Raw genomic sequence first — 20,531 nt, forward strand, 5'->3', positions numbered from 1 at the left:
AGATATCACCTCACATTGCTTAGAATGGCCATCATCAGAAAAATCTACAAACAATAAATACTAGAGAGGAGGACATGGAGAAAAGGGAACCCTCTTACAATGTTGGTGAGAATGCAAATTGGTGCAGCCAATTATGGACAACAGTATGCAAGTCCCTTTAAAAACTAAAACTAGAGCTACTATATGATCCTGAAATCCCGTTCCTGGACAGAGAAAGACAAATATAATATCACTTATACGTGGAATCTAAAAAAATGGTAGAAAGAACTTATTTACAAAATAGAGTCACAGATGTAAAAAACAATTTGTGATTATCAAGAGGGAAAGCCGAGGGCGGGGTGGAGAGGGATAAATGGAGAGATTGGGACTGACAATATACACACAACTATATACAACTAAGTCTGGAAAACGCAGCAGTGGCCACAGGACTGGAAAAGGTCAGTTTTCATTCTAATCCCAAATAAAGGCAATGCCAAAGAATGCTCAAACTACCGCACAATTGCACTCATCTCACACACTAGTAAAGTAATACTCAAAATTCTCCAAGCCAGGCTTCAGCAATACGTGAACCGTGAACTTCCAGATGTTCAAACTGGTTTTAGAAAAAGCAAAGGAACCAGAGATCAAATTGCTAACAACCGCTGGATCATCGAAAAAGCAAGTGAGTTTCAGAAAAACATCTATTTCTGCTTTATTGACTATGCCAAAGCCTTTGACTGTGTGGATCACAATAAACTGTGGAAAATTCTGAAGGAGATGGGAATACCAGACCACCTGACCTGCCTCTTGAGAAACCTGTATGCAGGTCAAGAAGCAACAGTTAGAACTGGACATGGAACAACAGACTGGTTCCAAATAGGAAAAGGAGTACATGAAGGCTGTATATTGTCACCCTGCTTATTTAACTTATATGCAGAGTACATCATGAGAAACACTGGGCTGGAAGAAACACAAGCTGGAATCAAGATTGCCGGGAGAAATATCAATAACCTCAGATATGCAGATGACACCACTCTTATGGCAGAAAGTGAAGAAGAACTAAAGAGCCTCTTGATGAAAGTGAAAGAAGAGAGTGAAAAAGTTGGCTTAAAACTCAACATTCAGAAAACTAAGATCATGGCATCCGGTCCCATCATTTCATGGGAAATAGATGGGGAAACAATGGAAACAGTGGCTGACTTTATTTTGGGGGGCTCTAAAATCACTGCAGATGGTGATTGCAGCCTTGAAATTAAAAGACGCTTACTCCTTAGGAGAAAAGTTATCAACAACCTAGACAGCATATTAAAAAGTAGAGACATTACTTTGTCCACAAAGGTCCATCTAGTCAAGGCTATGGTTTTTCCAGAAGTCATGTATGGATGTGAGAGTTGGACTACAAAGAAAGCTGAGCGCCAAAGAATTGATGCTTTTGAACTGTGTTGTTGGAGAAGACTCTTGAGAGTCCCTTGGACTGCAAGGAGATCCAACCAGTCCATCCTAAAGCAAATCAGTCCTGGGTGTTCATTGGAAAGACTGATGTTGAAGCTGAAACTCCAATACTTTGGCCACCTGATGCAAAGAGCTGACTCATGTGAAAAGACCCTGATGCTGGGAAAGATTGAGGGCAGGAGGAGAAGGGGACAACAGAGGATGAGATGGTTGGATGGCATCACCGACTCAATAGACATGGGTTTGGGTAGACTCCAGGAGTTGGTGATGGACAGGGAGGCCTGGCGTGCTGCAGTTCACGGGGTCGCAAAGAGCTGGACACGACTGAGTGACTGAACTGAACTGAACTGATATGTAACTAATAAGGACCTACTGTAAAGCACATGAAGTGTCTCAATACCATGCAATGACTGATATGGGGCAAAAATCTAAAAAAGAGTGGATATAGGTATATGTATAACTGATTCCCTTTCTGTACATCTGAAACACACTGTAAATCAGTTATACCCTAATAAATACTTGTTTTTAAAAGTATACACACAATAAATGCTGTAGAGGATTTGGAGAAAAGGGAACCCTCCTACACTGTTGCTGGGAATGTACGTTGGTAAAGCCACTATGGAGAACAGTATGGATATTAATTAAAAAACTAAAAATAGAGCTTGTATATGATCCTGAAATCCCACTCCTGGACATATATCTGGAGAAAACCATAGTCTGTAAAGATATACACACCTCACTCCAAAGAAGAAATACAGATGGCTAACAAACACATGAAAAGATGCTCAACATCACTCATTATTAGAGAAATGCAAATCAAAACCACAATGAAGTATCATTTCACACCAGTCAGAATGGCTGCTATCCAAAGGTCTACAAGCAATAAATGCTGGAGAGGATGTGGAGAAAAGGGAACCCTCTTACACTGTTGGTGGGAATGCAAACTAGTACAGCCACTATGGAGAACAGTGTGGAGATTCCTTAAAAAACTAGGAATAGAACTGCCATATGACCCAGCAATCCCACTGCTGGGCATATACACCGAGGAAACCAGAATTGAAAGAGACGCGTGTACCCCAATGTTCATCGCAGCACTGTTTACAATAGCCAGGACATGGAAGCAACCTAGATGTCCATCAGCAGACGAATGGATAAGGAAGCTGTGGTACATATACACAATGGAATATTACTCAGCCATTAAAAAAAATACATTTGAATCGGTTCTACTGAGATGGATGAAACTGGAGCCCATTATACAGAGTGAAGTAAGCCAGAAAGAAAAACAACAATACAGTATACTAATGCATATATATGGAATTTGAAAGATGGTAACGATAACCCTATATGCGAGACAGAATAAGAGACACAGATGCATAGAACAATTTTATGGACTCTGAGGGAGAAGGTGAGGGTGGGACGTTCTGGGAGAATAGCATTGAAACATGTATATTATCATATGTGAAACAGAACACCATTCCATGTTCGATGCATGAGACAAGGGCTCAGGGCTGGGGCAATGGGATGACCCAGAGGGATGGGATGGGGAGGGAGGTGGGTGGGGGGTCCAGGAAAGGGAACACATGTAAACCCATGGCTGATTCATGTCAATGTATGGCAAAAACTATTACAATATTGTAAAGTAATTAGCCCCCAACTAAAATAAATAAATTTATAAAAAAAAAAAAGATATGTTCATTGTAGCACCAGTGTTCATTATAGCACCATTTACAACAGCCAACACATGGAAGCAACCTAAAATGTCCATCGACCGAGGAATGGGTAAAGAAGATGCAGTACATATATACAACGGCTGCTGCTGCTAAGTCGCTTCAGTCGTGTCCGACTCTGTGCGACTCCAGAGACGGCAGCCCACCAGGCTTCCCCGTCCCTGGGATTCTCCAGGCAAGAACACTGGAGTGGGTTGCCATTTCCTTCTCCAATGCATGAAAGTGAAAAGTGAAAGTGAAGTCGCTCAGTCGTGTCTGACCCTTTGCAACCCCATGGACTGCAGCCTACCAGGCTCCTCCATCCATGGGATTTTCCAGGCAAGAGTACTGGAGTGGGGTGCCATTGCCTTCTCCGATATACAATGGAATATAAGCCATAAAAAAGAATGAAATAATGTCATTTGCAGCAACATGGATAGACAGAGAGATTATCACACGAAGTGAAATTAGACACAGATAGACAAAAATCATATGCTATCACTCATATGTGGAATCTAATTTTTATTTATTTTTATTTTTAAAGATTTTTTTCATGTGGACCATTTTTAAAGTCTTTATTGAATTTGTTACAATACTGCTTCTGTCTCATATGTTTTGGTTTTTTGGCCTTGGAGGCATGTGGGATCTTAGCTCCCTGACCAGGGATTGAACCTGCATCCCCTGCATTGGAAGATGAAGTCTTAACCACTGGACTACCAGGGAATTCCCTGGAATCTAAATTTTAAAAAGGTATAAATGAACTTACTTATAAAACAGAGAGACTTACGGATATGGAAAACAAACTTATGTTTACCAAAGTGGAAATGTTGTGGGGGAGGGATAAATCAGGAGCTTGGGATAAACATATACACACTACTATATATAAGGTAGATAACCAATAAGGACTTACTATTTAGCACAGGAAACTCTACTCAATATTCTGTGATAACCTATATGAGAAAAGAATCTAAAAAAGAATGAATATATGTATCTGTATAACTGAATCACATTGCTATACACTGGAAACTAATAACATTGTAAATCACTGACACTACAATAAAACTAAAATTTAAAAACAGACAAAAAATAATAAGTATTAGCAAGGATGTGGAAAAAGGAGAATCCTTATACACAGTTGATGAGAATAGTAAATGGGTCAGCCATTATGGAAACAGTATAAAGATTCCTCAAAATATCAAAAATAGAACAACCATATGATCCAGCAATTTCACTTCTGGGTATATATCTCCAAAGGAAATGAAATCAGCACCTGAAACAGATATATGCATTCCCATATTTGTTTCAACACATGTGCAACAGTCAAGATATAGAAACAACCTAAGTGTCTACCAGTGGATAAACAGATAAAAAAGAGATCGTGTATATAACATTACCAGTAAATATGAAAATCCTGCCATCTGCAACAACATGAAGGAACCTGGAGGATATTAATGCTAAGCAAAGTAAGTGAGAAACAAAAAGACATATACTGCATGCACTAACTTATATGTGGAATCTAAAAAAGTCAAACTCATAGAAACAAAGAATGGAGGGATGGCTGTCAGAGGCCAGGAATGGGGAAAATGGGAAAATATTGGTCAAGGCGTATAAACTTTCAGTTATATGATGAACAACTTCTGGGAATCTAATGTACAGCATGGTGACTATAGTTAACAATACTGTATTTTATACTTTGAGTGTGCTAAAAGTAGTTCATTAAGTTAATTGTGGAAATCATTTCCAGTTTGTCCATATATTAAATCATCATATTGTACATCTTAAATATATATGTATTTGTTAATTATATCTCAAAAAACTGGAAAAAATAAAAGAAACTGAAGATGACAAAGAGATAGGCAATATTTTTTAATTGGAAGAATCAATATTGTCAAAATGATTATACTACCCAAGGCAAGCTACAGATTCAATGTGATCCCTATCAAATTACCAATGACATATTCCACAGAAGTGAACAACAAAAATTTTAAATTTGTAATGGAAACACAAAAAACCCTGAATAGCCAAAACAATCTTGATAAAGAAAAATGGAGCTAGAGGAGTTAGGCTCCCTGACTTCAGACAATACTACAAAGCTACAGTAATCAAAATAGTACCATAGTGCCACAAAAACAGAAATACAGATCAATGGAACAGCACAAAAAGTCCAGAAATAAACCCACACACCTATGATCAATTAATCTACAACAAAGGAGACAAGAATATACAATGGAGAAAAGACAGTCTCTTCAATAAGCAGTGCTGGGAAAACTGGACAACTATGTGTAAAAGAATAAAATTACAACATTATTAAACACCATACACAAAAATAAACTCAAAGTGGATTAAGGATCTAAATGTCAGACTGGATACTATAAAACTTAGAGAAAAACATAGGCAGAATGCTCTTTAACATAAATTGCAGCAATGTCTTTTTAAATCTCTCTCCTAGAGACATAATAAAAACAATAAAAATAAATGAAAACAAAAAACAAATGAGACCTAATTAAACTTAAAAGCTTTTGCACAAAGAAAACCATTAAAAAAAGAAGAAGAAAACCATAAAAAAAAAAAAAGCAAAAAGACAACTCACAGAATGCGAGAAAATATTTGCAAATGATGTGACTGACAAGGGATTAATCTTCAAAATATACAAATAGCTCATGCAGCTCAATATCCAAAAAAAACAAACAACCCAGTCAAAATGGACAGAGGACCTAAATAGACATTTCTCCAGGGAAGACACACAGATGGCCAAGAGGCACCTGAAAAGATGTTCAACGTCACTATTAGAGAAATGCAAATCAAAACTACAAAGAGGCACCACCTAACACCAGTCAGAATGGCCATTATCAAAAAGTCTACAAACAACAACTGTTGGAGAGAGCATGGAGAAAAGGGAACCCTTCCACACTGTTGGTGGGAAGGTAAATTGGTACAACCATTATGGAGAACAGTTTGGAGGGGTCCTTAAAAAACTAAAAATAGAGCTACCATATGATCCAACCATATATCTGGAGAAACCCATAATTTGAAAAGACACCTGCACCCCAATGTTCACAGCAGCACCATTTACAATAGCCAAGATATAGAGGCAACCTAAATGTCCATCAACAGAGGAATGGATAAAAGAAGATACAAGCAGACAATGGAATATTATTCAACCATAAAAAAGACTGAAATAATGCCATTTGCAGCAACATGGATGGACTTGTAGATTATCATACTAATTGAAATAAGTCAGAGACAAGTATCATATACTGTCACCTATATGTGGAATCTTAAAAAATGATAGAAATGAACTTATTTACAAAGCAGAAACAGATTCACAGACTTAGAAAACAAACTTATGGTTTCCAAAGGGGAAAGGTTGGGGGGAACTATAAATTCAGAGTCTGGATTAACATATATTCACTACTATATTTAAAATAGATAACTAACAAGGACCTACTGTATAACACAGGGAACTCTCTTCTATAATAACTTAAATGGGAAAAGAATTTGAAAAGAAGAGATATATCTGTATATATAACAGTCACTTTCCTGTACATCTGAAAGTAACACAACACTGTAAATCAATTATACTCCAATATAAATTTTAAAAATTTTAAGAAAAGAAATTGTAATGTGATGAGATTACAAGGTAAAGAGAAAGTGCTCATGTTGATTTTTTTTTCTCCTCCTGGTAAACTAGCCTTACATGCAAACTATGGGGGAAGAATACTGACAACTATTCAATTTTCATAGGAAAAAATGTGCTTATTGCATTTTTTTGATCAGCAGGGAGATTTTCGAAGCATGTACTTCGCACATGAACAATTTCCCTCTGCCAAAAAGTTCAGTATATTTTTTCTTTTTTTGATTGTATGTTTGGAGCTGCCAAAACTTTAAAGCTTTCAAGGTATTTCTAGCTTGAGTAAAGTTGGATCCATACAGAAATAAAAATGTATCTTCTTAATTTTCAAAGCAATTTCATTTGAAAGTGAAAGTGAAAGTCACTTAGTCATGTCCGACTCTTTGCAGCCCCATAGACTATACAGTCCATGGAATTCTCCAGGCCAGAATACTGGAGTGGGTAGCCTTTCCCTCTCCAGGGGATCTTCCCAACCCAGGGATCAAACCCAGGTCTCCTGCATTGCAGGCAGATTCTTTACCAGCTAAGCCACAAGGGAAGCCCTTTCACTTAAGGGTGAAATCTAAAAAAATGAAAGAAAAATAGAACAGAAACACTCATAAACAGAGAACTACTAATGGTTGCCAGAGGCGAGGGAACTGGCAAGATAGGCAAATCAGGTGAAGGGAATTAAAAGGTACAAATTACCAGTTATAAAATAAATAAGTCATATGAATGTAATGTATAGCACTATATATTGTCAATAATACTGGAATACAGTCAATACTATTGAAATAACTTTATATGGTACATAATCTATGAAAATAATGAATCATTATACTATATATCTGAAACCAACATAATATTGTAAGTTAACTATATTACAGTTAAAAAAAAAAAAACAGGCATTCAAATAGTATACCATTGTTGCAGCATGTTAATACAAAACTCTTCAGAGTCTTCATTTACTTGAGCAAACCTGGTATAAACCCATGCCAAAGAGTGGGAAAGAAGGTTGGCAGCCAGAGAACTAGAAGCCAAATGGTTCCTCACTGGCAGTGGCATCTGGATGGGAGGTTGGCTTGCTTCCGGGACTCCTGGCCAAAGCACTGTTGTCTATACAGACGGCTGTGTATCTGTTCAGGAGTCCAACAACTGTGTGTATGTATTTTGGTAAGCTTTTATTTCTGGGCCAAAGATTTCCATGGCATTTTTACATCTGTTGGCACCAATTCTATATTCACCGCCCCCCTTCCTCACCCATAGTTACATTTTAGTTTTAGATGGAAAACACTGCACATAAATGGAAATGCATTAAGAAAATAAATTTCTTGAGATTTTTTTCTTAAATTCGATAAAACATGTATAGGTATGGCACTGACATTATTCTAGATGGACTATCTTCCTTTCTCAAGCCTTGAATAATGTGGAAATTCCCAAACACAAAATAAAAATATCCTTAATCTTCACAAGATTTACATAGAACCTAACTATAAAACTATCAGAAGTTACTTTCATCATCAAAAGTATAATAGACCATAAAGACATTTAAAGTCAAGTTACTCCTTCAAAGTTCTAAAGAAACAAAATCATTTTATAATTTTATAAATGTAGTTCCTGCAATATAACCACAGGAACTGCCACACATCCAATCAACTAGCTTGTCAAAGTCCTGTTTTGCAGGGTTTCAACTTCTCAACCTTTTAAGACTCTGCTACCCCCAAATTACTTGTTTCAAGGTCATTCACTCTCACACTAATATAATTCAACCAACATCTATCAAATAGCCCCTTTATACAAAATGATAGGGGATACAGAGGTATCTACCTCCAAACGTTTATAATTTTTTTTTGATGAAGAAAGTTGGAACAGACTTTTAAACAAGTGACAAGAGCACCAGGGCAAAAAAAATAAAAGCTAGGTGGAGGTCCAAAGTACCATATAGCATATTGCAGGAATAGGACGATAAAGAAATGAACCCCATTTTTATGTGAAACATTTCAGTTAAGCTTAGTCCTTTAAAGCTAGAAGAGTCTGTGGAAATCATGTACTCCAAAATTATTCTTCTACACTTTTGATGAGGAAACTGATGGTCAAAGAGAAATAATTTGGGGGCTTACGTGGTGGTCCAGTGGCTAATGGCTTCCCGGGTGGCTCAGTGGTAAAGGATCTGCCTGCCAATGCAGGCCACTCCAGTACTCTTGCCCGGAAAATCCCATGGACGGTGGAGCCTGGTGGGCTGCCATCTATGGGGTCGCGTAGAGTCGGACACAACTGAAGCGACTTAGCAGCAGCAGCAGCAGCAGCCAATGCAGCAGATGCGGGTTCAATCCCTGGGTCAGGAAGATCCCCTGGAGTAGGAAATGGCAACCCACTTCAATATTCTTGCCTGAAAAACTTCAAGGACAGAGGAGCCTGGAGGGCCATAGTCCACAGGGTTGTAAAGAGTTGGACATGACTGAGCATACACATACCAATGGTTAAGAATTTGCCTTTCAATGCAGGGGACGTGAGTTCAATCCTTGGTTGGTGAACTAAGACCCCACACGCTAGCAGGGCAACTAAGCCCAAGCACAACAACTAGGGAGAAGCCCGAGCACCCAAATGAAAGATCCCATATACCACATCTCGACACAGCCAAATAAATAAGAAGTAATTTGGTCACAGTCACAGAGTAATACGTATGAGGACTCAGATCCAGTTCTCTCTCAATGCTACTCCTCATGATATGAAAGTTAGGGCATACTTAAAGGAAGTTTGCATAGAAATCCTTTAAAATGCCATGGCATTTAAATTTCCAAGATAATAATAAACAGTGAACCAAGAATAGGTAATTACCGTGTGACGTAAATGAGAGGTGGGATGCTGCTGCTGCTGCTGCTGCTAAGTCGCTTCAGTCGTGTCCGACTCTGTGCGACCCCAAAGACGGCAGCCCATCAGGCTCCGCTGTCCCTGGGATTCTCGAGGCAAGAATATTGGAGTGGGTTGCCCTTTCCTTCTCCAATGCATGAAAGCGAAAAGTGAAAGTGAAGTCATTCAGTCATGTCCGACTCTTAGCGACCCCATGGAGTGCAGCCCACCAGGCTCCTCCGTCCATGGGATTTTCCAGGCAAGAGTACTGGAGTGGGGTGCCATTGCCTTCTCCAGAGGTGGGATGGAGTTACTACAATTACAAGCAATCCTCTTTGGCTAGAGTATTGGGACAGGACCCCAGATATATCACTCAGTTTCAGCCTATAGATGTTGCAGTTGATAATGAAAAAGGCATCTGCCACAACTTTTCTTTCCCTATGGCTTGTAGATATCTCTGTGGAGAAAGGAGGTGCGTCCAGAAGCTTATAGATGACTATGATGTTACCTCCATCCTCTTAGTGACCATGTTGTTATTTTTTAGTTGCTAAAACATGTCCAACTATTTTGTGACTCCATGCACTGTAGCCTGCCAGGTTCCTCTGGGATTATCAGTTGAGCAGGGCTCCATGAAACCATGGGGTTCTCCAGGTAAGAACACTGGAGCGGGTTGCCATTTCCTTCTCCAGGGTATCTTCTCAACCCAGGGATTGAACCCATGTCTCATGCATTGGCAGGTGGATTCTTTACCACTGAGCCACAAGGGAAGCCTCTTAGTGACGACAGTGTCATAAAAAATGGCTCCCCCTCAGATATACTACTAAAGTGTCACTCATCAGCAGCCCTCTGAAAAAGACTGAGGGCTCCATGGTTTGGAATAGGGTGTTAAGCGTGTTTAAACAGTCATACTTTATTAAGCTGAAGTTACTGTACACAGTAAATCCAGTGTAGTCTGTATCGAACACTACTGAGAAAAGCTCTTATCCAACTTGGTCGGAGAAAACTAAGACTGTTTTCCGAATTAAACTAGGTAATCAGCACTTGATGGACTGGAGCCCTGCTGAACTGATAATCTATATACAAAACCAATTTAAAGAAGCTGAAGGATGCCCAGACCAGAAGGACCTCTTCATAACCTAAAATAACTAGCAAATCTGAAGGAAGAATACATAGCTTAGAAGGGAGGTTCATCAACTACAAAGAAACACAGAAAAAAAATGAAGATGTGCGAATGGGCAGTGTCCATCCCATAACCATCCTAGGCAAGAGTGCCCTGGGCAAGGATCCACCTATATTAATCATGCCTTTTTATTTTCTGTATTTTCTAGTATTTTGACATCTAGGGCCTTAAGGAAACTGGAGAGACCTCCCTTCCTAGTGCTAATTCCGAGAGCAAACAACTTAAAATAACTACACTTTCACAAGCAAACCACCTAATATTCAAAGCCCATACCCTCAACTCCCTTCTTTACCTAGTTTTTACACTCTGGGCCCATTATCCACCAGCCCTAATCACCCCAGGGTCAGGTACTAGAAAAACAGAGACAGTCCCTAACCCCTGAGCCTGCTAAAATTATTCAAACTAGCCCATCCTAAACCTACTCATCCTGCCTCACCTACTTCTTCTCTCAGAATAAAGGCTCTTGGCCATGTTTTCACCTTGCTCCTTCCTCCTGAGCTACCCTGGTGCCTCCCTGTAAAGGTATATACTGTGTCTCTTATTTCTAGGGATTTGTGCATATAAAACTTCTTCCCTCATATCAGTCATTTCCATGTTTGTGTGACTACGTATCACTAACCATACCTGATTAAAACAAATCCCTTGTACATTTTAAAACCACCATTCTGGTACAGTAGACAGATTACATTTTTTGTTTTGATAATTAACATTTCAAATTAAGATCTTATAGGAACACAAGGATTCTAGAACACAGATGCAGAAGCTAACAGAGAAAGAGCTCCCTTCCTAGGGGAAGAGCACTGTAATCTGAAATATCAGTACTTTAGCCAAACATACCATTTCCAACTTATTTCACATGGTTTCCTGAACTGACTGACAAGCAATGAGGAAGTGATAGACCATTAGCCTTACTACAACCACGCACTCACACGCAACAAGAATGATCAAAGCTTACTTAATGTAAGTGCAGACAGAAGCAGGCATGGAGTACCTATTACCTGATTTTCAATCCCTGTTTATAACAAGGGCCAAATGGCAACAACATTCTGGTGTCTTGATTTTCTTCCAGCATTTGTGCAGCAGGCTATCTATTTGGAGGTGTGCCAAAAGCACCCATCAGCCCTGACACCATCTAGCTCATCTGTCAACCACAGAAATGGTCTGGCCATCTCCAATGGTTTTATTTTTCCCCAATGAGATAAGGCAATTGACCCTACAATTCCAATTAGTGACATGCAATGAGTTGCTGAATTCAGAATATCATTTTTACTGTTGAATTATTAGCTATTTCTCTAATTGGATTAACTAAGAAAAAAAGGTATTTCCATCGTAATGCTTGAAGTGGAAACTTCAAATAACTCTACAGCTCCCATGGTGATGCTCTTAAGTTTCCTGACATCCATTTCACCATAATATTCTGTAATGTGAATTTTTACTTTTTAAATTAAATCTTATTACATAAGTTTCTAATTTTATATATTTATTCTCCATTCTAAAGCTTGAAGACACACACACACACACACATGCATATGAATCATCTAGGGACATTTTTAAACATGCCAGTGCCCAAGGGGCTCCTAGTGGTGGGTCCTGAGATATTCATTTAAAACAAGAAAACTTCCAGGTTATTCTAATATATGGTAATTGGAACCACTGCTTTTGTGATTCCCAAAATTATTGAATATCACCATTTTTTCCTGAAAGTTTTGTAAGTCACCTTTTGTTACAATTATAAAAACTTAGAAACACCATTTTAAAAAATTAGGAGTCATGAAAATGACTTCCAGAATGTTCTTAGGATCAGTATTGATACAAGTGAAGCTATAAACCTCCTTTATTTTTGTCTTTTAATCTAGATAAACTGGTTTTAAATGTTGATTAACTATAACCCAGTAGGTACATATTCCCTAATGTCCTAGAAATATGGTAGTTTTATTACTGCTCAACACAGTTTCAAAAACTATAATTGCAGTATAGTTGCCTCTCTGGGTACTTTCATAATTTTCATTGTCTGTTAGATGGTTAATATTAAAATGGATATATACTAAATTATCAAAATGAACTTACCTAGATGTTATTTTTATTATTCAAGTTTGGTTTTCTTACTATCTCAACTCCACCAGAATATGGGATTGTGATAAACAAACATTACTCAGATTTGTCTCTACCATCACCCTAGAAGTTTCTGAAGACATTCTAGCCTATGCACCATCTCATCAATTCCAACTTTGGTGCTTCTGAGAAACATCTCAATAAATCAAAGTAGCACCTTGGGATATCTACTACCCAGGGATATTAGTAATCTTTTCTCAATTTTCCCTCAGGGATAAGTGAGCATAAAGTTGTTTTTAAAATTTTTTTCTTATTATTTTGGACATATGGAGGAAAAAAAGAATTACTTGTTCTTAATATTTTCATCATATGAAATGGAAACTGAGGTAATTTGACTATTCTAATTATAAACAGTTGTGCTAAAAATAATTAAATGTTAATTCTTAAGTGCTTTCTATTCTAGGTACTGTGCTAGGATGCTTTACACATATTATATCACTTAATCCTCACAGTAACACTATAACATAGGTTGAAAATGCTCCCATTTTACAGCTGAGAAGCTGAAAAATCAGGAAGATTACATAATTTACCCAAATTCATACAACTAGTTAGCAGGATCAAAGTTTGAAACTAGGTCTTTAGGATGCCAAAACCCACAATCCTAACCACTCTGTATACAATTCAAAACTATACAATATTCAAACACACAATTCAAAACTACTACTTATCATAGTCAATGACCTTTTAAAAAAAAGACAGACTGGGTTCCTTCTCTCACACTTTGCCTTCCTCTGCACAAAACTTGACTCTTGGTTAATAATTAATCAGCTCAAACAGGTTAATCACCTCCTGACCAATCTGTTTGTAACTGTTCAATTCAATAGAAGCAATCAGGCTGGCAGCAGTTTTGAGTAGGTGCTTCAAGAAGATGGTTCCTTCAGTTTGGGATTGAAACAGGATTGAGAGAACTCAGACTGCTATTGTTTTCAGAGAAAATATCCAACTCTGGAAAAAAATAATCAACCAAAAAATTTTTTAAATGACCATCACACACCCTAAGTTTGTGTCTGTGTTCTTTAGCATGAATATTCCTTAATAGTTACTGTACATACATGTAAATGGTATAATTAGTATGTGTATGTATGCATATGTGTATATGTACACATACACAGATTACTAGCAGGTAAGCATAAATTAAACCAAGTGTGAATCCTTTAATTTTTTTTTAGTCTTTTCTTCCACACCTGATAGATTTAAACCTCTACAGGTCATCTTGTCAAAATACAATTTTAGCTCTGAAATAAAATTACAGAACAGAAACAAACACAATCTATTACAACTCACTGCCAGTGTTGCCAGATAACTACAAAAAAAATAGTGTCTCAGACAGAAATATCAATAACTTTAATGCGTACGATTTGTTAACAGGAAGAAAACAAGCAAAGTTGCTCTCCACTGACTGTCACTAATATTTATTCGTCCAGTGACTGTTAATCAAACCAAGTTTACAGTCCCGTACAGCACCTGTCACAGGTGCTGATCATTAATCAGCTATTACAGCAGTTTATTCTGCTGCTGACAACTCGCAATTTTCCACTGATTCAGCTAGTTTGTCAGGTGGGAATTATGGCATAGCGCATGTGACAAAACACATCACCCTTTTTTTTTTTTTTTTGCATTTTCAGGCTTCTCTCTCCTGCTTTCTCCCCCTTTTTAGACAAACAATATCTGGGAACTCAGAAGTAATAAGGCGGAATGCATAATTAATTACCCAGCTTGCTCTAATTAGGGATGAATAAGTTGTGTCCCTCTCATCATCACAAATGTGGTGATGGGTAATACCAGTTTATGCTGTATTAACTGCAAATATGCAATCCTTCTGAGAGCACTTTTGTTGATGAATTTGATGAATGTGACAATAATTAGCAGAGACAGATGAGAGCTAAATTACTACTGACAATGTAATGCTATCCTGCTCGAGGGCCTGGGAACGTGGCAGGATAACATGGCAGGGACCTGGGCCTCGTTTCTAATTAATAGTCTTTTTTTTTTTTCTTTTCCTTTTTTTTTTTTTTTTTTGCCAGTGGGGGGAAAAAAGGAGTAACGGTAATTGTTTTCGTCAAAGGCTGCAGGGAGTTATCAGGGTAATAAAGTTAATTAGCAGAACAAACATCCTTTCACTGACTTACCAGTCTGAGGAAAAGAGGGTAATTCAAACTGCAGAAAGATATGACTAGATGGGATGATAAGGAAAGAAATTTTACACAGGAGGCCAACAGAGAAGAATGGTTTTCTCCCTTCACTTCTCTGACTTGATACATACAAAGAAATTAGACTGTCCCTGCTTTCAGTTCACAAAGTTGCTCATATAAAGAACTTTATTGTTATGGTTTTGAGTTTAGGAAATAAAGTTAGCTTAGACTTTATTTTTTTTCTACGTAGTGATAGGTTTGTTCAGTTTCATCTTTATTCAAGTGACATTTTCTTAACTTCTCAGGCATAGAAGTTCAAATATTAGCCAAGGAAAACATTTAGCTGCATCCTGTCCTACAGAAATCTGTTTCATTCTCTGAATCTTCAGGGAAAAGTAAGAAGTTGTTAAGCAATTTCCACCAAGTAGTACTTACTCTCCTGTGTAAATTAAAAATTAAAATGGGATTTTAAAAATACATATAATTTTATTCTATTTTTGTAGCCGCAAACAATCATCCGTATTTTTTATGGCAACATTGTTTTTCACTTCCACTGTCTCTTTTACAAATACAATTAACCAATTTTTTAAAAGGTGAACATTTTAATGAATCTCAGTTTTAGACTTTATTCCGTTCATAAAACACTGCTTACCATAAGTAAACACAACATAAAGAGAAAAGATCCAAACATTCTGAGGCCTTTCCAAGTTCATTTTCTCCCTTTAAATATCATTAGTGGTTGGCCACTTTAAGATATCAAACACTTGAAACATGTCTAAAATAAGTAATACTAGAGTGGAAGTCTGATGCCCCCATAAAAAAGTATCTATGGGTTTTTATTCCATTTAGGTATTGGATTCAAAAAAGTTTTATTTTTTTTGCATCATTAAATATCTCACATTTATTATGTACATAAATGTGCACACACTTGTTTGCTGTCAGAGTCAAATAATAAATATAGCCTCCCATAATGTTCTGTTTGATTCTAAGTTAAGAATGTAAAGAGTAAGCAAATGGTAAACCTGACTTCTGAGTTTGCCTACACAACACCAGGGTGACCTTCTAGTAGACTTCTGCATGCATAGACTTTCACTAAGAATAGGGAAAACATACCAAAATGGCCTTAACTCCTAATATCTACATTTAAAAAGTACTATGCTTGTCCCAAAGACACGAGCAGCATGAGAGTGGAGGGCATAACACTGAACTACACACAGATCACCAAAAAAAAAACACCTGAGTTCTTTATTCACTTTTCTATCAACATCTATATGATCCTGAGCATTTCTGTCATGCCTCTGATCCTCAATTTGCTCATCAACAAAACTGGGGACCTTTCCTACTAACTTGATGGTATTGCTGTTAACACAAAAGAAATCATTTTTGTACTTTAGAGACCAAGAGATAATCTATGAATATACTGTTAACATTATTATAGTATAGAAAAATCATAAGAAATAATATTGAGAAAATCCATCTCCTTTTAATAATCTCCCCATGTGTTAGTCAGAAGCCAGAGCTAAAAGACTTGACAAGAAGTTTTTGTAATAAGAAGAACTGAAACCTAGCTTTACTTTGTGCTTTTGCTGCTAAATTTACCAGAGAAATTCTCATTGAAAAAATACCCCCTCGGGGGTTCCCCAGGGGCTCAATGGTAAAGAATCCACCTGCAACGCAGGAGATGCAGGAGATGTGGGTTCAGTCCCTGGTTCAGGAAAATCCCCTGCAGGAGGAAACAGCAACCCACTCCAGTATTCTTGCCTGGAAAATCCCAGGACAGAGGAGCCTGGCAGACTACAGCTCATGGGGTCACAAAGAGTCAGACACGACTGACTGAGCACACAGCCCAGATAGATGTTTATCTTACACACAGATGAAATAATACAGAATAAAAGTGAGCACAAACAATAATGCCACAGAGGTAAACTTGAATCCAGATTATTTATTAAAATTCATTAAATGTTAAAAAAGAAAAAATACCCTCCAAGTTCACTAGTCAAAGCTACCTACCTTTTCCAAATTTTCTTAATCTCTTGTTAGAAGAACGTATTAAGGTCATGACTAGAAGAAAACTAATCACTGGTCAATATAGCAAGATCTCTTAGACTTGTCAAGCAAAATTTCCATTTGAAAATAGCCAAATTATCACAGACAGGTTATGAGCGCGCACACACACACACACAACAGATTTAGACTGCTATTCTTTGCCTTGTATCTTTAGGAACATTCTGAAGTTTTTACCATATAATCAAACTTTATGTAGGAAAACTCTACAAATGAAAGAAACACTGTAATGCTACTTTCAACAACTTGTAATAGTTCTTATTTTTAACAGCTACCATATGAGGTAATAAGTTTTAATAGAAGCTCATTCTACAGAGAGGAGGGAGGGAGAGGGAGAGAGACAGAAAAGATTATTAAGAAGCAACACAAAAATCCAAATGTGAAATTGTTTCTTTCTAGGAATGGGTTGGAATTTTTTATTGTGAGAGAGGGAGTAACAGGGAACATGTTTGTTTCCTCTGGGACCAACACTGAATTTATCAAATATTTTGATCTTTTCCCCTCTAGCTACCACCTCTTCTACTTTAGGCCACAAGGTATGTCCTTTCAGAAAAGTAATGCGGAGTCTAATCAACCTAACTTCACTGATCTCCAAGAACTATTGAAAATTATAAAACTTGCTATGGTATTCTGACATGCCAGAAACCACTAAAGAAAGAAATTTGGTATCTCAGAGGTTCTCCTCATCTTGGGATGGAGACCAAAGTGATACTTCAATGTAAGTAATAATTTCCAATACTAGCTAGCCTATTGGGTGAGCTAAAAATGCTTAGTGAAAAAACATTAAGAGATTCACCAGTCAGATACTGTAGGCACTGGGAGCATGTACTGTTGGTATTATTATGAATGTTCAGGAAATTTAATTCTTTCTTTTCCTGTTTGCTCAGAATTCCTTTGCCATTATTTTTAGAGAGTTTTTTTTTGACAGATTCTCAGTTCTTGAAGGCTCTAGAGCATTTTTGCTTCTTATTTGAGTGCAGAGAAGTGTTACGTAGTTAAATAATTACAAAGGACTAAAAATAAACCATAGTTTACTTTTTCAGATTTTGAATTACAAAATTATTTAAATGTTGTGTATAATCGAAGTGCTACATTACTACGTAATGAAATTACAATACTGCTTAATGACATTAGGGAACTGCATGCAAAAAAATATTTGTACACAAGGTGGTGATGTTAGCAACCAACTACAGTACTTTTATTCTGCTAAAAATCACAATAAATAACCACAAATTATTTTCCCTGAGTGATCTCCAAAGGGTATGTTTAGGTATTCATACAGTGACAGTATGCAAGGGCACAAAGCACATAAGAAGTCTGTCATCACATCTTACAGAAGTAGCAGGGAAGAAAGAGAAAAAGGACAAATCACACACAAAGAGTAACTTCTAAGGAATAAGATTATATTGCATGTAGTAATGATTCAAGTATTCAGCTTTTAATACTTACATCTCTACTAACACATATTTGGATATTTAAGTCCAGAGATTAAATCCAAAATGTAAAGTTGTTTCTAAAACAAGCTCTAGCAAAATATTCCCACTTCCCAGACAGGTTTCTTTGGTAAGCCTCTGCCTTACCACTCTCTCTGGCCTTTGTGAACAAGTTTCCTTATCCTGGTGACTCAAATGGTAAAGAATCCGCCTGCAATGCAGGAGACCCAGGTTCAATCCCTGGATGGGAAAGATACCCTGGAGAAGGAAATGGCAACCCACTCCAGTATTCTTGCCTGGAGAATTCCATGAACAGAGGAGCCTGGTGGGCTGTAGTTCATGGAGTCACAAAGAGTCAGATACAACTGAATGACTGACACTTTTACTTCCTTAGTTTCCTTATCCCAATCCTAACTACAACGGTGATTAACGGAGGGCAATGTTGTACTCTCTATTCATGTTTCTTGTGAAGAAATTGAAGGTCTTAGATTTATATTAGCATAATTCAGAGCAATTAAAAAGTGAAGCTCATAAATAGTAAGTCACAATCTTACTTCTCATGAAATACTGGACTCATTAACATTATCAATACTAAAATATAAGTTAGCTAATATATATAGAGCTATATGCTAGCTAATATGTGTCCACAAAGAGTCGGACATGACTGAGCAACTGAACTGAACTGAATATATCCTAACACAAATTAATTCATATTTTTTGAGTACTGGTAAACTAATAATGACATATAAGGCAAGTAAATAATTTTATCATTAAGCCCCAAGTCCAATTATTTGTTACAGTGAAATATATTTCTACTGATAGTTTTCCTTTTAAAAAAATTAAATGATGACACTAGCAGGAATGCAAAACTTGTTGGTTACAAAGTGAAAAGCTTGTGTGCCATGAATCAAAAAGGTAGACAGATGTGTTTCAATTTTAAGATTTTCTCCCAAGATGAAAAGAGCAGCAATTGTTATTTGCAAGCTAGAAAGCAAAATATCTGTTCATGAATTATCTAAGGATAAGTAAGAAACTTAAACCCATAGAAAAGTAATAAATAATGACAACAGATGTTTGTAAACCTGTGCTCCCCTGTTCAGTGTTTCTACGTGTTGTTTTGCCTTGATGTGCTGTCAGCCGCCTCTCACCTGGGAGTAGTGATATCTTATCAAAGCCCAAACAGTTCCTCTTCACAACAGACAGATAATAGTGCTTTTCAATTTATCATACTGGAAGTCTAAAAGAACCATGGGAACGATTGGTCAGGTGACAGCTTGATGGACAGTTTGACAGCACTTAAAGCATCATGGGAAATGGCTGTCACCTGATTTTCAGAGCGACCAGGGAGATAACCTTCAGAATGATGAGGAAAACAAAAATCTGAATATTTGTATAAGATCCAGAAGCAGCATTAATGTTCACTTAAGTGATAATAGGTATGAATTTAGATGACTCAAAATGTTATTATCAAACCTGAGAGGTTTCTCCAAGTCCAGAAGTGCCCTTCATCACTTTTGATGCCTTTTACAATTTTATTCAAATGTCATTTGAAAAATATATACATAATATAGGACTTTTGACTTTAAAAAGACACAAAACATATTAAGTATTTAACCACATGCTAAATATATTGGATGACCACTAATATTCTCCAGCTTTGAAATCACCTTTTCTTTTTTTACAAACTCCTCATACACTTTTTCTTAAATATAATTTGCACATTACACTTCTAATTAAAAACGTTATCATAAAGAATCATATGGATCAAATGTCACACTCTGGGCTAACTTGGCTTCATGATCAGTGTAATCTTGGTGTGAGAAACAAAATAAGCAACACCAATTTGAAGATCTTTTGCACAAAAATGTTTGAATCTGTATTCATTCATTTATACAGCCAATGAATAAGAACTGAGTACTTACTACATCAAGGGTCTCTGCTAGATATATAAAGATGAGAAAGAAAACATTTCAGCTTACAACTTGCCTACAGTTTGAACATAGAATGGATAGG

General features: G+C 37.0%; 1 protein-coding gene and 1 long non-coding RNA gene across 6 annotated transcripts in view; one reads left to right on the top strand and one right to left on the bottom strand.

Annotated features, from left to right (window-relative positions):
• The window catches only part of LOC145538674 (uncharacterized), a 736,734-nt gene that overhangs the window by 538,402 nt on the left and 177,801 nt on the right, over window positions 1–20,531 (top strand). The window contains exon 7 of one of the 5 annotated variants that reach the window (XR_014077166.1): window positions 17,593–19,599. The exons of 1 other annotated variant lie outside the window; for it this stretch is intronic. The gene's annotated coding sequence lies outside the window, so the exon portion shown is untranslated. Of the gene's footprint in view, window positions 1–10,627; window positions 11,303–16,737; window positions 19,600–20,531 lie in introns of those variants that run through there. 3 more of the 5 variants (XR_014077169.1, XR_014077168.1, XM_081571098.1) reach the window with 3 other exon arrangements.
• LOC145538675 (uncharacterized) overlaps window positions 1–20,531 on the bottom strand; it is a 183,973-nt gene that overhangs the window by 32,606 nt on the left and 130,836 nt on the right. The gene's annotated exons all lie outside the window — the stretch shown is intronic.

The sequence above is a fragment of the Giraffa tippelskirchi genome, chromosome 2, assembly GCF_054371585.1.
Source record: "Giraffa tippelskirchi isolate mGirTip1 chromosome 2, T2T-mGirTip1v1.2.pri, whole genome shotgun sequence".
NCBI lineage: Eukaryota > Metazoa > Chordata > Mammalia > Artiodactyla > Giraffidae > Giraffa > Giraffa tippelskirchi.